The 21,701-nt window shown below is 42.0% G+C and overlaps 1 long non-coding RNA gene across 1 annotated transcript in view; it reads left to right on the top strand.

Moving 5' to 3' along the window:
• Positions 1–21,701, top strand: part of LOC112060691 (uncharacterized) — a 380,254-nt gene that overhangs the window by 75,776 nt on the left and 282,777 nt on the right. The gene's annotated exons all lie outside the window — the stretch shown is intronic.

Here is a 21,701-nt window from a genome sequence, read left to right as displayed (position 1 = left end):
TGCAACAATATGAAAAAACTTGTTTTAAATTATTTGCTCCCTTGAGAGAGCATAGCACAGACTGTAAGGAACAGAAATGACAGAGTTCTTGAGTGTACAAGTTGAACAAAAACAACATCTTGTATCATAGCCCCAGAGAAACAAGAGAGGCCCAAAGCAGTGGATATGGTCTGAGTAACAGAATGCCTGATTGCACTTGTTCTACAAGAAGCCCTTCTCCTGATGTTGTGTTCTTTAAAGAGAGATTTGTGAAAAAGCTCAGAAATCATCCACCTGTTTCTAAGATATTGGTATCCCTGCCTGCCCGCGGTGATAATTATAGTGGAGCAAACATATTTGACAAATTTAAGTACTTTTTTTACTCATAAAATATCCATGAGCAAGTCACAAATTTATCAAATTTATTTGTTGTTCATATTTATTGGATTACAATGTTTGCTCAGTTATTGGTTAGATATATGACATGGTATTGTTTGTTCCATTTTTCTTTCCCTCACTCAAGCTATTTGAATATTGTTGTGTAGTCATACTGGATATTGTGTTCCTAGAAGTCCTGCATGTTGGACAGATCTTTACTCTGTTTTATTATAAAATATTTTTGCAAATTCTATTCCTTGTATGTGCACGTCTATCTTACATGGCCCCATAACACAGTGCCAGAGTGCCTCACAATCTTCAGTATATTTATCCACAGCACCCCTGACAGGCAGGGAAGTGCTGCTATTCCCATTTTACTGATGAGGAATTGAGGCACCAGAGGGACTAAGTGACTTGTCCAAAGTCCCATAAAAAGTCTGTGGCAAAACAGGGCTCTGAACCCAGGTCTCTCAAGTCCTAGGCTTGTGCTTTGACCATTCCTCCTCTCTTGTCTAGACCAGTGGTCTCCAAAGTGGGGTGTGCAAGAGGATCCTTCGGGGTGTGCAGCAGGAGAGTTGGTTTTTTTCCCTTCGGCGCAGCAGGGGGTGCGTGCTCAAAATTTTTTTACTGATAGGGGTGCGCGATCAAAAAAGTTTGGAGACCACTGGTCTAGACCATGTATGTGCACTTATCTGCAAAAGTGAACAACCATTACTGCAGCTATCACAGTTTACAAGCAGAAGCAGCAGGATATTGTTATTTATCTGTTTGATTTGTCTTTGTGGAATTCTTACATTAGTAACAAGAGGCACATATCTAGAGCTTTAGGTTCATACATAAGCCAAAATAAAGTTGCGTAGCATCATATTAGCTTTCAATTCCCACTGGTATTAGCTCCTCGTGTATTCCAAGTATAGATTGTGTTAGGTGAGCACTAGTCCTTTGGTTCCATTATAACATCTGGAATGTTCTAGTCCCTGATTAAATATTGCAGTTTTGAATTACCTAGCTCAGGACATCATAGTTGCGTGCAGTACCCCTCCTTCCCTCTCCAGCATCATCCCTCCAATGGTGCCTACATGCCCCAGAATCTGTGGATAAAGGTGTAATGCACAGATGCTGTACACAGTAAATCTTGTAAAAGACTCACTTTTTCATGTCAAGAGAACATGTTAATGCTAATATTTCATTTTGGGTCCCTTTTCTTGGCACCTGGTCTTGTGTGCTGTGAGACTGGCCTGCTTTTGCCTAGTTTGCAAGTCCTCAAATTTATGAACCTTTCTCAGCCAATGCAAACATATTGTTTTCTTGTCTGTCTAGGCATGGAATTTGTCATTTTTATCTGAGCACTCCAGTGCTGTAGTCTCCTAAATGGGCATAATTAATCCATATAATTTTGTCATGGAGCACTTGCTCTTTGGTAGTCTATATTTCCTTGGCTGAGATCTACCACCTCTTTTTAATTCTTCTCTTCTAGGGCATGTCTATACTGCAGTTGGGAGTGAGTCTCCCAGCCTATAGACAGACTCACACTAGCAGAGGGTGGGCTTGAGTTTGGGTGGCTAATTTGAGTCTCTGCCAGAGCCACAATGTCCACACAGCTATTTTTACTGCACTAGATTGAGTCCTGCTAGCATGAGTCTGTCTACCCGAGCTTGGAGGCTCACTCTCAGTGCAGTGTAGAGATACTTTAAAGGGGTGGTACGAATTGGGTTAGCTAACTCATCTTAAAATAGCAGGGAAGACACAGCAATTTAGCTTTTAACTTGGGATAGCGGCTCAAGTTCAACCCCAGGTTTTCCTGTAGGCGTTAACTTGAGCTGCTAACTGGAATTAAAAGCCAAGTTGCTTCACTGGTATTTTAACCCAAATTAACCTTTTTGCAGTGTAGACATATTCCCTAGCACAGGGGTTCTCTACTTTTTTCTTTCTGAGGCCCCCCAATATGTTATAAAAACTCCACGGCCGAGCTGTGCCACAAGAACGGTTTTTCTGCATATAAAATCCAGGGCCGGCATTAGGGGGTAGCAAGCAGGCAATTGCCCGGTGCCCCACAGCACGGGGGGGGGTGGGGTGGGCGCGGCAGCAAAGCTAAGTTGCTCAGTCTTCGGCTTCAGCTCCAGGTGACAGGGCTCAGGGCTCTGGGCTTCAGCCCCTCATCACGGGGGTTCAGCTTTCTGCCCTGGGCCCTAGCGAGTCTAACACTGGCCCTGCTTGGCGGATCCCCTGAAACCTGCTCGTAGTTTCCCAGGGAGCCCTGGACCCCTGGTTGAGAACTGCTGCCCTAGCATGCACTTTCGGTGTATTATGCAGACATTAGGGAGATTAGATACCTGGTTCCAAAGAAAGAAGGCAGGTAGCCCTCATTCAGGACATGCTACGCTGTTACCTTCATCATTGGCATTATGTTTATAGATTCATAGATTCATACATTCTAGGACTGGAAGGGACCTCGAGAGGTCATCGAGTCCAGTCCCCTGCCCGCATGGCAGGACCAAGTACTGTCTAGACCATCCCTGATAGACATTTATCTAACCTACTCTTAAATATCTCCAGAGATGGAGATTCCACAACCTCCCTAGGCAATTTATTCCAGTGTTTAACCACCCTGACAGTTAGGAACTTTTTCCTAATGTCCAACCTAGACCTCCCTTGCTGCAGTTTAAGCCCATTGGTTCTTGTTCTATCCTTAGAGGCTAAGGTGAACAAGTTTTCTCCCTCCTCCTTCTGACACCCTTTTAGATACCTGAAAACTGCTATCATGTCCCCTCTCAGTCTTCTCTTTTCCAAACTAAACAAACCCAATTCTTTCAGCCTTCCTTCATAGGTCATGTTCTCAAGACCTTTAATCATTCTTGTTGCTCTTCTCTGGACCCTTTCCAATTTCTCCACATCTTTCTTGAAATGTGGTGCCCAGAACTGGACACAATACTCCAGCTGAGGCCTAACCAGAGCAGAGTAGAGTGGAAGAATGACTTCTCGTGTCTTGCTCACAACACACCTGTTAATACATCCCAGAATCATGTTTGCTTTTTTCGCAACAGCATCACACTGTTGACTCATATTTAGCTTGTGGTCCACTATAACCCCTAGATCCCTTTCTGCCGTACTCCTTCCTAGACAGTCTCTTCCCATTCTGTATGTGTGAAACTTTTTTTCTTCCTAAGTGGAGCACTTTGCATTTGTCTTTGTTAAACTTCATCCTGTTTACCTCAGCCCATTTCTCCAATTTGTCCAGATCATTTTGAATTATGACCCTGTCCTCCAAAGCAGTTGCAATCCCTCCCAGTTTGGTATCATCCGCAAACTTAAGCGTACTTTCTATGCCAATATCTAAGTCGTTAATGAAGATATTGAACAGAGCCGGTCCCAAAACAGACCCCTGCGGAACCCCACTTGTTATGCCTTTCCAGCAGGATTGGGAACCATTAATAACAACTCTCTGAGTACGGTTAGCCAGCCAGTTATGCACCCACCTTATAGTAGCCCCATCTAAATTGTATTTGCCTAGTTTATCGATAAGAATATCATGCGAGACCGTATCAAATGCCTTACTAAAGTCTAGGTATACCACATCCACAGCTTCTCCCTTATCCACAAGACTTGTTATCCTATCAAAGAAAGCTATCAGATTGGTTTGACATGATTTGTTCTTTACAAATCCATGCTGGCTGTTCCCTATCACCTTACCACCTTCCAAGTGTTTGCAGATGATTTCCTTAATTAGTTGTTCCATTATCTTCCCTGGCACAGAAGTTAAACTAACTGGTCTGTAGTTTCCTGGGTTGTTTTTATTTCCCTTTTTATAGATGGGCACTATATTTGCCCTTTTCCAGTCTTCTGGAATCTCTCCCGTCTCCCATGATTTTCCAAAGATAATAGCTAGAGGCTCAGATACCTCCTCTATTAGCTCCTTGAGTATTCTAGGATGCATTTCATCAGGCCCTGGTGACTTGCAGGCATCTAACTTTTCTAAGTGATTTTTAACTTGTTCTTTTTTTATTTTATCTGCTAAACCTACCCCCTTCCCATTAGCATTCACTATGTTAGGCATTCTTTCAGACTTCTCGGTGAAGACCGAAACAAAGAAGTCATTAAGCATCTCTGCCATTTCCAAGTTTCCTGTTACTGTTTCTCCCTCTTCACTAAGCAGTGGGCCTACCCTGTCTTTGGTCTTCCTCTTGCTTCTAATGTATTGATAAAAAGTCTTCTTGTTTCCCTTTATTCCTGTAGCTAGTTTGAGCTCATTTTGTGCCTTTGCCTTTATAATCTTGCTCCTGCATTCCTGTGTTGTTTGCCTATATTCATCCTTTGTAATCTGTCCTAGTTTCCATTTTTTATATGACTCCTTTTTATTTTTTAGATCATGCAAGATCTCGTGGTTAAGCCAAGGTGGTCTTTTGCCGCATTTTCTATCTTTCCTAACCAGCGGAATAGCTTGCTTTTGGGCCCTTAATAGTGTCCCTTTGAAAAACTGCCAACTCTCCTCAGTTGTTTTTCCCTTAGTCTTGATTCCCATGGAACCTTACCTATCAGCTCTCTGAGCTTACCAAAATCTGCCTTCCTGAAATCCATTGTCTCTATTTTGCTGTACTCCCTTCTACCCTTCCTTAGAATTGCAAACTCTATGATTTCATAATCACTTTCATCCAAGCTGCCTTCTACTTTCAAATTCTCAACGAGTTCCTCCCTATTTGTTAAAATCAAGTCTAGAACAGCTTCCCCCCTAGTAGCTTTTTCAATCTTCTGAAATAAAAAGTTGTCTGCAATGCAGTCCAAGAATTTGTTGGATAGTCTGTGCCCCGCTGTGTTATTTTCCCTACATATATCCAGATAGTTGAAGTCCCCCATCACCACCAAATCTTGGGCTTTGGATGATTTTGTTAGTTGTTTAAAAAAAGCCTCATCTACCTCTTCCACCTGGTTAGGTGGCCTGTAGTAGACTCCTAGCGTGACATCACCCTTGTTTTTTACCCCTTTTAGCCTAACCCAGAGACTCTCAACACTTCCATCTCCTATGTTCATCTCTACCTCAGTCCAAGTGTGTACATTTTTAATATATAAGGCAACACCTCCTCCCTTTTCCCCTGTCTATCCTTCCTGAGCAAGCTGTATCCATCCACACCAACATTCCAAGCATGTGTATTATCCCACCAAGTTTCAGTGATGCCAATAATGTCATAGTTGTATTTATTTATTAGCACTTCCAGTTCTTCCTGCTTATTACCCATACTTCTCACATTTGTATATAGGCATCTAAGATACTGGTTTGATCTTTCCTCCCAGTTTTGTCCTGACCCTCCTTTCTCTCTGCCAATATAACCCACACTCCCTCTCGTTTCCGACCCATCTCCCAGGTCTCCATGTTCCCCACTTACCTGTGGGCTTTGCTCACCTGTCCCCGTCGAACCTAGTTTAAAGCCCTCCTCACTAGGTTAGCCAGTCTGGGTCCAAATAGGGTCTTTCCCCTCCTTGAAAGGTGAACGCCATCTCTGCCTAGCAGTCCTTCCTCGAATAGCATCCCGTGGTCTAGCCAAAGCCCTCCTGGCGACACCATCTTCGCAGCCAGGCATTCACCTCCATGATGCATCTGTCTCTTCCTTTGACAGGAAGAATCGAAGAGAATACCACCTGCGCTCCAAACTCCTTCACCCGTACTCCCAGAGCCCTGTAGTCACTCTTGATCTGCTCAGTTTCACACCGCGCAGTATCATTTGTGCCCACATGGATGAGTAGCATGGGATAGTAGTCAGAGGGCTGGATAATCCTTGACAATGCCTCCGTAACATTTCGGATACGGGCTCCCGGCAGGCAGCATACCTCCCGAGATGAAATGTCAGGGCGACAGATGGGTGCCTCCGTCCCCCTCAGCAGAGAGTCTCCGACCACCACTACCCTACATTTCCTATTCGCAGTGGTGGCAGCAGACCTCCCAGCCTTAGGGGTATGAGGCTTCTCCTCCTTTACTGTAGGGGGTGATTCCTTCTTTCCTGTATCAAGAAGAGCATAACGGTTACCTATTACCATGGCGGGAGGGTTCGGAGCAGGGGTGGAGCAATGCCTGCTGCCAAAAGTAACCAGCTGCCAGTGTCCACCCTGAGCCATCTCCTCCTCCACCAGTGGTGTATCAGCAGTCCTGTGTACTGGGACAGCTACCTCAGCTGTCTCCACATGGACACTGTCGAGGAATTACTTGTGGATTCGGATGCTCTTCAACCTAGCCACCTCCTCCTGTAGCTCTCCCACCTGCTGCCTGAGAGATTCCACCAGCAGGCACCTTTCACATTGGATGATCCCCCCAGCCTGGATATCAGTAAGTGGAAATTGCAAGTTACAGTCTCTGCAAAACCACACCAGGATCTGGGTAGAAGCATCCATGCTCAGGCGCTCTGTCTGGCTACAGGCGCAGGTGGAGGAGACAGAAGCAGTGCTGGCACAGGTGTTGCGGGTCTTCCTAACCATCGTAAGCCTCCCTCTGTCAAACTCCCGTCTGCAGCCCCCTGTCCGCTGAAAGGGTTGTTTAAGCAAGAAGTTTTGAATGTAGTTGGTTTATAGGTTTTACGGAGAATAAAGGGAAAACAGATAGAACCGGCAAGGGACCCTCGCCCCCTTCCCACTCCCCTTCCAAACTCCTTTGCGAAACTCCTTGTTAGCAGCCCCTGTTCACAAAAGCTCCCTGGTCGCTTGTGCGCTGCTTTATAAAGCCCTGGCCTGTATGAATGCCCCGCCCACTGATTAAGGCTCAGCCACTTACCAGAGGCTTCTAGCTTTCAAACCTTCCTTTGAAGCTCACAGCTTCCAACTGCCAGCCATAGCACACGGTCCTTCAAACAACCAACCAAACAAACAAACAGACTGACAAACACAAGCTCAGCACACAGCAAGTAACCCCCAAACACAAACAAACACATACTACAGACATCTGAAGAAGTGGGCTGTAGTCCACAAAAGCTTATGCTCTAATAAATTTGTTAGTCTCTAAGGTGCCACAAGTACTCCTGTTCTTCATACTACAGACAGTCACTTACTCCAAAAGGGTGCTGTATTGCTCCTCCTTCATCTGGAGAACTCCCTTGCGAAACTCCCTGTTAGCAGCCCCTGGTCGCAAAAGTTCCCTGGTCGCTTGTGCACTGCTTTATATGCTTTCACAGCCATTAGTTAAGAGCTCTGTACTGCTATATCACTGGGCCACCCAGTGTGGATGATCCCAATTTACCATTCAGTCTGCATTTTAAGTTGCTTTGAAAGCTTGATGGGGTTTCCCCCCAAAGGTTGGCATCAGGCGGTTCTCCTTACAGAACCTCCCTGCCCTGCACACTGGGCACAACATCCAGCTTTCCTTAACGAGCAGGGCTGAGTAAAACAGTTAAGATGCTTGGGGTAGAATCAGACTTGCATCTATACAGCTTTCTTGGTTATTGTTTGAGAAGTTCGCTTTAGTTTCATCAGGAAATGTTCAACCAGCAATAATTTTTAATCCTTTTCCTAGGCCATAGCATTTGGTTGGCTATTGGTGAGCTCCACTAAAACATTCCTTAGAATTTTGCTTGTGCTGAACCTTTACCGCCATTTTATGGGATACACAAAGTATAATAGCAAATCCCTGCTGATCATTCTTCGTAAAAGAGATTCTTCCTTTTCATACTGTTGAAAATACAATTAAGTATTAACTTAAAAAATTGCTCATGGAGATTCAGTACAGTGAGGCATTGCCTTATTTTGTATACATTTTGGTCCATATCTTCATTGTGTCTGACTTTTGATCAGATTATAATATTTTATTGCCAATAAATATAACATCAATTAAAAAAAATTTAGTTGGATGCAGATATTTGTAGAGAGGACTCTTCTTCCCAGACCATCTTGTGAAACAAAAAATTTGAGAAACCAAGTTTTCCTCTACTCAGCTGTCTGTGCTGCATATCTGGTTCAGGCCTTTAGCTTAATGAATCTGCATGGGAATTGTGTAGTCCAAAGCCTTGTTCTTCACAGCAGAATATGCATGTCATTTTCTGCTCTATCTTCAGATGTCCTCTAGTCATCAAATGTACATAACTCTCTCCATGTAACGTATTTATCTTAGAACTGAACACCTCTTTTTTTGTGCCGAATATAAAGAACTTCATGTATTAATGGATGCATTTTCAGTAATAGAGTGAAACTCATTTGTGTGAACACTTTTTATTTTTGGTTTAGAGCCTGCATAGGATCAGCACAGAACATTGCAGAATATCCTAGAGCTATTCAAAATTCTTTTTGACAGCCGCTTAAGGAAAACAGATGTAGTCTAGCATGTAATTAATGCTGGTGATACTGCTCTGATCATTTTACCCCTATAATGCACTTCTCTGGCTGAGAAGGAGATAATGGACAATCACATAAGAAAATCCTTGATTATGGCTTGATTGAGCTTGTGTGAGCTTTAGACAGCTAATGTTGTCATGGTTTCCAAACCATGTCGTGTCTGGTATTTCTGTACAGACAGGAGATTAAATAAAGTCATCCAAAAATTTGTAACTTTGATGGTGCCAGACTTTTTTTTTTTTTTTTTTTTTGAACAGAAAAGATCGGACAGTTTGCTTTTTCTTCTCACCTCATAGACGGTTATTAGGAATGTGTATCATGTCAGAAGTTCTGAAAGCCAAGATTGCTTTAAAAACTTATTTGCAGAACAGGTATCTTGTGGTCTTTTGCAGTATCCTTTTCTTTTCAGTAGGTTATGGCTTATGCACTGCCTCAGTGAAGTTTTTATTTTCTGTTTGTTACAGCTGGTGGTATTGCAGTTACTGGCAACAAGTGCCTGCAACCAGTTCCCAAGCTCCTCATCTAAGTATGTAGTCACTTTAAGAAGAGCTAAACCTGATCAAAATAAAGGTTGTGTCGTCCTTTCTCTGGGATGCTTATGAATATGTTGCTAGAAATAACAGTACACTGAAAGTACAGAGCATCATTACCTAAATCCAGCCTGAACATCTAATGATACTCAGTGTAATGCTTAGTTCTGTTAAACCAACTGGTTGTAGGTTCCATTTCAATTCTAAACATGTCTATTGCCCACTACTCTGGTTCTAACTTCTCCAGCTATTTTGAGTCACTTGGGTGTGTATAAAGAGGATGCAGGGCTGGAGCTGATATTTGTGAATTGAATCTGAAACAGCTTTGGAGTATTCTGGGGAATGTTCTGAAACAGATACAGTTCTTTTACATTGGTTAGTCACCCAAGCAAGTAAATGTCTACAGTAGATGAATGCTTCATGATTCCTATCCATGTGGCCCAGTGAAAGCAGAAAAAAGGGGCAGAGTTGCCTTGGACATTGTTACCAGAGAAACTATCCTTAAACCAAAAAAAAAAAAGCTGATTTTTAAGTTTTATTCTTGTCACCTATTTTAACTAAATGGACTGAGAACCTGCACTACACGTACCAGCTTGGAGAGAGATCAGGGTTATATAGTGTGAGGGTAGAAGGTTTATTTATCATTGTGAGCCTGGTCCTATCATTTTACATTGAAATGCATCTTTCGTAAAACATTATTTACTGTGCAGAGGCATGGCATATGGCTTGGCAAGCCATGTCACACCAACATACAGAAACTAGTAGCTATTGGCCCTACCTGAAGTAACATGTTGCCATGTACCCTATACCCTTCTATTAACATGTTGGCATAGAAGGGTACAACTTGCTCAGGAAGGACCAGCAGAGAAAAAAGGGAGGCGGTGTTGCCTTATATATTGTATATATGTAAAATGTATACACTTGGACTGAGATTGAGATGGAAATAGGAGACAGATTTATTGAAAGTCTCTGGGTAAGGATAAAAGGGGTAAAAAATAAGGATGATGTCATGGTATGGGTCTACTACAGCCCGCCTAACCAGGAAGAAGAGGTAGATGAGGCTTTTTTTTAAAAAGCTAACAAAATCATCCAAAGCACAGGACTTGGTGATGACGGAGCACTTCAACTACCCATACATCTGTTAGGAAAATAATACAGCAAGGCACAGACTATCCAATACATTTTTGGAATGTATTGAAGACATTTTTTTTATTTCAGAAGGTGTAGACAGCTACCAGGGGAGAGGCTGTTCTAGGTTTGATTTTGACAAATAGGGAGAACCAGTTGAGAATTTGAAAGTGGAAGGCAGCTTGGGTGAAAGTGATCATGAAATGATAGAGTTCATGATTCTAAGGAATGGTAGGAGGGAGAACAGCAAAATAAAGACAATGGATTTCAAGAAGGCAGACTTTAGCAAACTCCGGGAGTTGGTAGGTAAGATCCCATGGGAAGCAAGTTTAAGGGGAAAAACAATAGAAGACAGCTGGCAGTTTTTCAAAGAGACGTTATTAAGGGCACAAGAGCAAACTATCCCACTGCGTAGGAAAGATAGGAAGTATGGCGAGAGACCATCCTGGCTTAACCAAGAGATCTTCAAGTCACCAGGGCCTGATGAAATGCATCCTAGAATACTCATGGCGCTGACTGAGGAGATTTCGGAGCCATTAGTAATGCTTTTTGAAAAGTCCTGGAAGACAGGAGAGATTCCTCAGGACTGGAAAAGGGCAAATATAGTGCCCATCTATAAAAAGGGAAATAAGGACAATAGGACCTCCATCCTCAGTGGGGCTTTGGGGTGCTATCCCATGTTGTTTATTGTTGTTGTTTCTTAAGAACATAAGAACGGCCACAGTGAGTCAGACCAATGGTCCATCTAGCCCAGTATGCTGTGTCTGACAGTGGCCAGTGCTAGTTGCTTCAGAGGGAATGAACAGAACTGGGTAATTTTGTTGTCCAGTGCCAGCTTCTGGCTGTTGGAGTTTTAGGGACACCCAGAGCATGGGGTTGCATCTCGGCTCATTTTGCCTAATAGCCATCAATGGATGTGTTCTCCATGAACTAATATAATTCTTCTTTGAATCCAGTTATACTTTGGCCTTCACAACACTCCATGGCAATGAGTTCTACTGGTTGACTGTGAGTTGTGCGAAGGACTATTTAAACCTGTTCCCTATTAATTTAATCAGGTGACCTCTGCTTCTTGTATTGTGTGTAAGGGTAAATCACACTTCTGTATTTACTTTCTTCACACCATTTGTGATATAATAGACCACTATCATATCCCCTTTAAGTCATCTCTTTTCTAACCTGAACAGTCCCAATCTTTTTAATCTCTCCTCATATGGAAGGTGTTCCATACCCCTAATAACTTTCATTGTTGTCCTCCTCACCTTTTCCAATTTGTATATATATTTTTGAGAGGCAGTGATCAGAACTGCATGTAGTGTTCAAGATATGGGTGTACCGTGGATTTATATAGTGGCATTCTGATATTTTCTGTTTTATTATTTATCCTTTTCCTAATGTTTCCTAACATTCTGTTCGCTTTTTTGACTGCTTCTGCACATTGAGCAGATGTTTTTAGAGAACTATCCATGATGACCCCAAGATCTTTTTTGAGTGGTAACAGCTAATTTAGACCCCATCATTTTAGGGGGTGGGATAGCTCAGTGGTTTGAACATTGGCCTGCTAAACCCAGGGTTGTGAGTTCAATCCCTGAGGGGGCCACTTAGAGATCCGGGGCAAAATCAGTACTTGGTCCTGCTAGTGAAGGCAGGGGGCTGGACTCAATTACCTTTCAAGGTCCCTTCCAGTTCTAGGAGATAGGATATCTCTATTATTATTATTATTATGTAGATTTGGGATTATTTTTTCCAATGTATATTACTTTGCATTCATCAACATTGAATTTCATCTACCATTTTGTCACCTAGTTTAGTGAGATCCCTTTGTAACTCTTTGCTGTCAGTTTTGGATTTAACTATCTTGAGTAATTTAATATCCCTGGGTGACACCGCTATTTACCTCTCTCCATTCTGAAAGCTGACCATTTATTCCTATCTTTTGTTTCCTGTCCTTTTATCCAGTTACTGATCCATGAGAGGACCTTTCCTCTTATACCATGACTGCTTAGTTTGCTTAAGAAGCTTGGGTGAGGAACCTTGTCAAAGGCTTTCTGAAAGTCCAAACACACTATATGCACTGGGTCACTCTTGTCCCCATCCTTGTTGACCCTCCCCCCAAAGAATTCAATAGGTTGGTGAGGCATGATTCCCCTTCACAAAAGCTGTGTTAAATCTTCCCGAATTTACTGTGTTCATCTATGTCTCTCATGATTCTGTTCTTTACTATAGTTTCAATCAGTTTGCCCGGTATTGAAGTTAAGCTTATCGCCCTGTAATTGCCAAAATCACCTCTGAAGCCTTTTTTTAAAAATTGGCATTATATTAACTATCCTCCAGTCACTGTGCACAGAGGATGATTGAAGTGATAGGTTACATATCACAGTTAGTAGTTCTGCAATTTCATATGTGAGTTCCTTCAGAACTCTTGAGAGAATACCATCTGGTCTTGGTGATTTGCTACTGTTTAATTTATCAATTTGTTCCAAAATCTCCTCTACTGACATCTCAATCTGGATTATATAATAATATGCAATAATAATATTTATTAGGCCCAGATGTGTCAGCCTTTCTGAATGGTACGTACCTTTTTCTCTGACAGAAAGTGTTGTCTGACACCAGTCACAATAGCCGAAGTGGTGCAGCTCAGTCCACTTCTGTTATGTCCATGTTTCACAGGAAAAGCAATCTGTGTGTGAACATGGATATTGCTTCCTCCTTTGTCTGTTCTGATCAGGCTAATTTGGTTGCTCAGAATAAGAGCCATTCTCCTATTACTATTACTCATTCTGGGCCCTGAATCATTCTGACGGATGGGACTTGACATTAACCAATTTGCCTAATTCATCACCTTTATATTTTTTATATAAAAGACTCAGTACTAAAGCTTCCCAGCCAGCCTCACAATTTACTTTTTTGTCATCCTCTGGAATCAGTGAAAATGGGGCTTAGATGAGCAGGGAACACTTCTGTATTTTATTTCTATTGGTTGGAGCTGCATGGCTGAATTGACTGCCCTATAATGGTTGGTTCTAAACTGATCCTGATGCCTCAATGCTGTACCTTTGTGTCAGAGTAATTCTTCTGATGACAATTGCTCTGTCTCGTTTTATCTGTCCTTGCAATCTCAGAAAGTGATTAACATAGTGTTTTATCACCATTGCTCCTTAGCATTCATATGTGTAATTTAAACATACAGCTGCTGTATTACGTTTTAGACTAAGTGCAGCTAAGAAGTCCCTTCCTGATAGGAAGTCATTAGTATTCAGAACATTTGCAGAATTGACGCTCACATTTTACTTCTGAAAGTTGCAGCTTGTGCTATATTTGACTGGGCTGTAATTGTTGTTGCTCAAACCAATGTCTTGCAATACTGTCTTCCAAGGGCTGCTCTTCTTCCCTATTTAACATTGCAAAAGGATGAGATCTAATATTGTAGAGACACCATTCTGGCTGACAGAGTAAAATATACATCAGCAATTCCATCTGAATCCCTGAACCCTTATTTTCAGTGGGTTAACTCAGCTGCGAACATTTGATTAGTGCTTAAACTGGACAAACCCATTTTCAGAATTTGTGCTAAGCTTTACTTATACAATCTGCACGTGCAACTGCTTGTTCATTCAGCCTTGGGACACGTTTGCACACCACTGGGGCATGCAGACTCATTTATAGCATGCAGTTACATGGTGGCTGCACAACTCCACTTCTGGGTCCCCCAGCAGGCGCTCACGAGTATCTTACAGGCACAGTCGAATATTTTGGAAATGCTTGCCCACAAATCTCCTCCTGTCCTAAAAAAAGAAAAGAAAAAAAAGGCAAGAATGGTGGACAAGCTTTTAATCTTTTAATGCTCCTGGCCCTTTCTATCTTGACCAGGCTAGGGGTCTAGTTTGTTTGGTAATCGAAATAAAACAAACAGAACATGTCTCTTTTCTGTAACTAATGATAAAAAAAAATCTCTCTCCTTTGTTTTCTTTACTGTTTCGCTTATTTGCCACTATTATACTCCTCATGCGCACTCTCTCTCTTGTTCTTCTATTCACTTTCTTTGGCCTTGCCCAGACTTCTTTCATTTTCTAGAACTTCTATTCTTTTTTTCTGAGCTGTAAGTTCCTGCTGTAGTAAATTTTATAGTAGGGGTTGTACTGCAGGGGTTAATCCATACAGCAATTGTGGAAAGATATGGATTGTGCAAAATAAAGAGGCTGTGGGAGATGGAGGACAGAGTGATTAGGTGAACAGTGATGAGAACTGAGGTATGCCTGACAGATATGCCACCTCTCGCGTCTTGTAGGCTGTTGGCCTGTCCCATTAGACCCATGTCCAGAGTCTGGCCCAGGACCTTTTTCTCAAGACCTCAGCGTTATTTCTTCTACATTAAACTAGTACAGCACATCAATCATCCCTTCCCCCTAACCTGGGGTCTTCTGCAAGGGTATCTCTATTCCTTACAGGAGCTCACTCCAAAGGCCACTTGCAGGAGAGTCCTACCCTGTGCTAGGGCCTACCACAGGAGCCAACCTACTTCCTGTAGCTCTTCCCCCTTGATCCAGGGGCTTCCTGCCAGAACCTCCTTGCTCTTGACTGCTCTCTCCCCAAAGCTACTGGCTGGTTTTTATAATCACCTGGTCCCTAGCTGATCAGTCTCAGCTGCAAGACAGCTGCTCCCTTACAGGTACGGCTGGGCCCCAATCCCCTGGAAGGGCCAGACACCCTGTCCCAAGACCATAGAGCTCTATACAGTATTGTGGCTTTGAGAGATTCTCATTGTATATAGTTTTACTCTTCCAGATCCAGACTGACCCAAAGCCTGATTCCCAAATTTTATTCTGCTTTGAAAAGCCATCCAGTGTTCTGTAGAAATTGCTGATGTCTGAGAGTCCGTGCTCCTGAGAACTTTAGAGAAGCTCATTTAGCTGAGTTTTGACGAGTGGTTTTAGTGACATGAAAACAGAGTCCCTGGGGTGTGAAGGAAAAGAAGAATGTTCTGCAGAGTTCCCAGGCACTGTGCAGGTGAAAGACTGATGCTTCTTATGGACAGAATTCAGCCTGCAATGGATCCTCATTCCTATCAAAACCACTGCTGCCATGACTGGAAATGATCCACAAGAGACTGCTCCCCTCACACCCTACAAAAGCTGTTAAATCTGATGTGCTGTTTGGAGGTAGGACCCCAGACATCTGATCTAACGCATCTGTTCACAGCTGGGAAGATTAGGGCATTATGTCCACTCTGCGAGGCCTGTGGTTTTGGTGCTCAGGTTTTTCCTGTGGCATCATGACTGGGTTTGGTGACCTGGGTTCCTCCAGCATGATTTGTTTTGATTGGATATTTCTCATAAAATTTGAATCCAAAAACCTTTCTAAATATCTGGGAAGGCTCCATAGCATGACAACACACAGCTGGCAAGCCACAGCACTGGGCTAGCAAAAGAGGATGAGGCTTAGCATTGCTGGTACTAGACATGGAACATCCTCACTGTATTTTTCTTAACAGCCCTTGTTACTTCCATGTTTTCTGCAGCACATTGTTTCTACTATCAAACTTGTTGGAATGTATATGTGTGTGGGGCAGAGTCCCAGGCATTTGGATCTTTAGCTGGGAAGACAAGATTTGCAAATTAAAAGTGGAATGCTAATTACTTTTTGTCCTTGTTTGTTCCTTTTTAAACTTTCTTGACTAGACAGTTAATCAATTATTTGAAATGATGACTCTTGCATTGCTCACATATTAACAGCATCACCCTCAGTGAAGCCAGCGGCTCTCAAACCCAGTAGACAATCTTGTTGTAATATTGTGGAATGGGTAGTAATTGAATTTCTTAAAGGGTGTCTGACTATAATATGCTGGTGTTCTGTGGGCTGGTGTTGATTTGAATTGAATCAGGATATATAGGTGTTCTGTTTGATTTTTAGTTCAGCTATGACATAATAGTTTAATCAAAGCATAAGTGAACAAAGAGTTAAATTGCTAAAGTCAATATTACCCCTTGATTAGGGTTGGTATGTGATTGACATTATTGACTGGTTTGCACAAAAGAGTTAATTTCCCATTCTTTTCTGTCATGTTTCCCATCCAGGTTTGTCCTCCCAAATCACAAGTATTTTTTGTAGAGAGAGTAGCTATTGGTGAAACTCCATATTTTCCCTTTTAAGACCATTTTGTATGTTGCTTACAAACTTCAGAGAACTGAGTACATTGCTTACATTGTGTCGTTTCAATGCATTGCTGTGCAGTTATAAAATAGACCCAGGCTGCATACATACTCTCACTGGGAGCTCTGTTGGCGTGAGGAATATGGGACCAGGTTCTATGTTAATTTGCAGCTGTTTGGACAAGTGAGGCTGGGATACAGCAGCAGGTTCACCTTTTTTTAATCTTAATTTTGGGGGATGCCAGATCCTCCCCCTCCCTATGAGTTTTCAGGCCACCCGTTAATGTTGGGAGAGCCTCTAAAGATCTGATAGTCGCATTCAGAAGAACCCCAAAGGAATGAGTTATGTAGCTGAACCTTACAGGAACTATCTGGTCTATGTGGTGCTATACTGTTGGACAGGAGAAAATTTGGGGCAGGATTTCTCAGATGCTTTCTAGTCAGAAATATCCTGGGAAGTACCTTTCCACCATGAGTCAGCATTAACGGTCTGGGGGCTGTCTGGGAGCAGATGATAACAAGGTACAGTAGGCGCACTGAACTCCCTCACACTTCCAACTGCCCAGTGCAACAGTCACATGAAGATTTGTTTCTGTTCTCACCATACCTGGAGCAGTTTGTACATCTCAGCTAGCAGTAGTCTTGTCTTGGTACTGCTATTATCTTACCACTGTCTGATGTCTTCAATACAATTGTATCCTGGCCTACAAAATGCCAGCGCATGAGAGCATTACAAAACCTGCAGAGGACAGTGTTACTGTAGTATACGTACCTTGTATACCCAGTGCGCAGTTTATTGCATTTGGGCCAGGGAGTCTTGGCCAACAAGAGTAAATTCATAATTATCAGCTCCTTGCTCTGAGGAATGACCAAAGGGGCAGCCCACACCCTGTGTCTTTCAGTTAAATGAATATTCCCTTATCAAGCATCCTCTTCAGAACAAGAGCAGTGATTACACACAAGCTGGGTGTGACAGGGATTGAGGGGGACAGAGTGGCAGATGTGGGCTGCTCTGAGTCCTGTCAGGGAGGAATGATTAATGAACACCAGCTCCAGCTGAGGCTAACCTTTGGAGAGCTGAGCAGGACATCTGCAGAACTGTCAGAGCTCTGACAAGGACAGAGCTGAACAACCAATTATTCCACCATCACTAAGGTGGGCTGTCAGTTTAATCCCAGCCATTCACTTAGGCAAGGACAGGGAAATTTCTCCTTTACATAGTACCACTATATGGCAACCTTAACCATTTCAGTACTGCTGAAGGGATGCATAGGGCAACTGCATTTCTAAGCTCCATATGCCCAGGGCCTAGTGGGTATTGAGTTGGTGCAGTATATGAGAGGCCAGCACCTTGATGCAATTTTAAAGGCGGCACTTCCCAAAGTATCTAGATCAATAGTGACATGTAATGACTGGTTGCTTTATACTAATTTTAAGAGAGGACATAATCTGGCTCATCAATAGGAAGAAATTTAAAAACAAACCAATGTGAACAGCCTACTTATTTTTTTCATAAACAATAGGAAAATGGAGAAAGTTTTGCATCTTTGATAGATTGGGCAGGCCATGTGCCCAGATCCCGGCTGGGAGAGGGTGCTCATGTCTGTACTTGCAGATTAGTACTGAACTTTGATGAACTCTTGATGTTGGTGTTTTTACTAAAGTAAACCTCCAGTTTCGGTAAACGGGAATATAGCTGAATAAGGGCCACAGGCACATAGTATAAAAGAGTAGATCACCCAACATTACTTTTTCCTCTACACAATGGAGGGTTGCATAAAAAGGTGTGGTATTTGAATGCAACCAAGAGAGGTAGAGATTGGAGGCGTTACTATGTATTTAGTGCTAACAGTGTGTATGGTGCTGTACAAAATACTAAGAGGAGCCAATACCTGTCTCTAAAAGCATAAGAGTCCAAAAGACAGACCCAGATAAGACATGACATACTGCAAAACCTAGAGGTGATGAGCTTTGCGGAGGTTGGGGATATAAAGTTAAGTCAGTTCCAGTGTATTTCTTAAGCTGGGATGGCTTCCATTGTGAGATGCCATGAACTTTAAAGGCTTTAAGAAACCTTTTCAACTGAAGATTTACAAAGAACCCAGCTACTCAGGTATCTGCCAGACATGAGAGCAGCTTTCTCTCTGCTCACGTCTCATCTCTTCTAGACCCTAGGTTGTCATTTTTTTTCAGAATTTTAGGTTCTGATCACACAGTTTGTGTTTTGCTGTAAAAGCATCTGTTTAAATCTGTCATGTAATGCAGGGAGCTGTCACAGGTATCTTCAGTACCACTGAGGGAAGTAGCAAGTGAATGGGAAAAATGCAGCCTGACTTCTGTCCTGGGAAATAAACTACAGCATAGTGCTGTCTGGCTGCCTTTCTGGGCCCCTTCTCTGCCTGATGGGCATTTGGCATGTTACCCATAAAGTGGCCTCTGTATTGCCCTATATTACTTTATCCTCACATTGAATCTGGAACTTAGTTAAGCTGAGTCCCCTTTTTTAATTAGGGCACCTAGTTAGTAGCCTCTCTTCATTGGGACAGCCGCTTAATTGAGATGGTAGGCCATTAAAAGATAGCTTGAACAGGCTGAAAGTGAAAATAAATACTTTACAAGACAGAAATGGTTTTCATCCCATTTCAGCTTTGTTTCTGTTTTTAAAAATTGTAATTTGGCACTCTTGTTTTAAAAGACCAGAACTGAGAACTTTACACTTGTTTTACACCTGATTAAACATCTGGTCGAATGTGTACCCATTAGGCAGAAATGTTGCTAATTAACTCCCAGTTAAGATGCAGTCATTACCGTTTGTAGCACGCTAGACGAGTTGCTTAGGAGATGTCCCAATAAAGGGACCATTTGGATTAAGTAGGACTGTACCAATGTGGCAGCAGGAGAGTCTGGTTTTGATTCCTCTGCCCACGGATTGTGGGTATAGGACACTGTTGTCTTTTGAACTTGTGCATGAAAAAGTCTTTGCTTCTTACAAGCAGAAATCCTTGAAAGTTCCTGTAGAAAGTCATAGCCCAAATAGAAAAAATAACGTGAATCAGAAAATCTCACTTGCTTGAAACTTACTTTTTTGACTGAAGTGAGGCCTAGAATCCACATATTGGAGCAGAATTTCCCAAAGATGCCAGTTGCTTCTGCAAAGTTTGTTCCCTCAGGTTTGCACCCTTACAGTGAATTGCAGGTCAGACCTGAGTACCTGCATCTCCAACTACTGAACTGTGAATCAGCTAAATTATTCAGAAGTGGAAGTTCTCACACCTGCTCTTACAGTTTTATTTGGCATGGGCAAAAACAAGATTGCAGATTTTGTGACTGTAGCTTGTACTCATGCCATTAGGCCATTATTTCACTAATTTGGAGTCATTAACATTCTTCGGGTTTTAAAATTAAAGTTATTGTAGTTCACCTTTAACACATTTATCCAGAGCTATTTTAAGATGGGCACTTTCAAGATCAATATTGTAGTTCCTTCCACTCAAACCCTGCCCCAGCCATGCCATTTCTGGTTTTAGTGGTTAGAGCAGAATAAATTGAGACCCATAACTGGGAAAGAATATTTTTCCTGCATACATTTAATATGAGAATAATGACACAGTATGTGTTTCTAAGAATTTAAGTAGCTTGTTAGGGATGAATTGCTAGTTTTCATTAACTGTGACTCTCTTTAACAGCAAAGACAGACTGGCAACTGTATGAGTTCATGGCATTGGTGAAAAAGAGGTCCAGAACCTGTACGTATATTGCATCTGAAGAAGTGAGGTTCTTACCCACGAAAGCTTATGCTCCCAGTACTTCTGTCAGTCTCAAAGGTGCCACAGGACCCTCTGTTGCCTTGTACGTATATTATTATTTATAGAGAAGAGATCCCTCTAGCCAATAGATTTTGCACATGCAATACATTGTAAACCTTTGGGTTTCACATCAGGAAAACTGGTTGTGGTACCAGAATCCTGTAGTTTTGCAAAAATTTGTGAAAAAGACTGTTGTGGAAAGTAATATAAAATGTTACAGATCTCCTCAGGTGACTTTCTTCCACCTCTTGTGTCTTGTCATTATTCTAATTTTTATGTTTGTACAGCACCTAACACAGTGCAGCCATGATCTGTGATTGGGGATTCTAGGAACTATAGTTATGCAATAAAAATAATTAAAACCAAATGTGTGGATTTTTATATAATTTTACCAGCAACTGCTGGTTAAGTCAGGAAGAAAGGAACATTAGTTTGTCTGAACCACTTAAAATAAAAAAAAATCCCTACTTTAAAATGTAGAGATGTGAGTAGCCCAATGTGGGGGAGAATTATTTTTTAGTAGTTAGGGAAGTCAGTGAGGAGAGAACTGGAGTCTCCTGGAGGTCAGTGAACAATTTGATCCTCAATTTTAAAATAGGCTCCATGCTCTTGTAAAGGATGGACATTAGGTCTGGCATGCCAGAGAGCTTGCATGTGTATCAGGTTTGAATATTGATTGTTAGGGGATGGATTGTTACCCAGAAATGTTGAAACAGCATCTATGCAAAGTAGAGCTTCCACAGCTAAGGTTAAGACCAAGTCAATTGCTCTTCCTGCTCAGAGATGGATTAAATCTGAAATTCCAGCATTAACTTCCTTTGCCCTGCAAGGCTCATCGTTTGTTTTTTTCCCTGTTGTTTTTTATCCCCCCCATCTTATGTTGTTAAAGTACATAACATAATGGGGCCCAGATCCCTGAGTGGGGCTCCAAGGTACAACTGTAACACAAAGAATAATATGTTGTTTCTGGAGGCAATTTTATTACTAAAATTAAGAAGCAAAACAGAAAATTTGTGGAACTTTACTAATTTCACCTATAGTCATCCTGGGTGGCTTGGATCAGAGAGTATGCAAAACAGAAATTGCCGCACAATGCTTTTGCATTGTTTTCCTAGTTTGTGCTCCTGCTAAATGGGTTTTGTACAAAAGAGAGTTATGTAGCCCTAAAAGGACAAGAAAGAAAAATCCTTTGTGATTAGAAATATCTTGTTCGCGCTAGCGTCTGGACTGGGAAACACTGGCATCTGTGCAATGTGGAGAGCAAAATGCTGTGAAATTACAAGAACAATCTACCCCGCCTCATTTACGTGTACAAATTAGAGAGAATGCATTGGATAGTGCTCCGCTTTGATTTATTGAGGGTTTTAGGTGGCAAACACTATTGAAAAGAAAAATATTTTAATTCTAAACAGGTAATAGACTAA

The sequence above is a fragment of the Chrysemys picta genome, chromosome 23 (genome assembly GCF_011386835.1).
Source record: "Chrysemys picta bellii isolate R12L10 chromosome 23, ASM1138683v2, whole genome shotgun sequence".
NCBI lineage: Eukaryota > Metazoa > Chordata > Testudines > Emydidae > Chrysemys > Chrysemys picta.
This window is presented reverse-complemented; position numbering and strand designations above follow the sequence as displayed.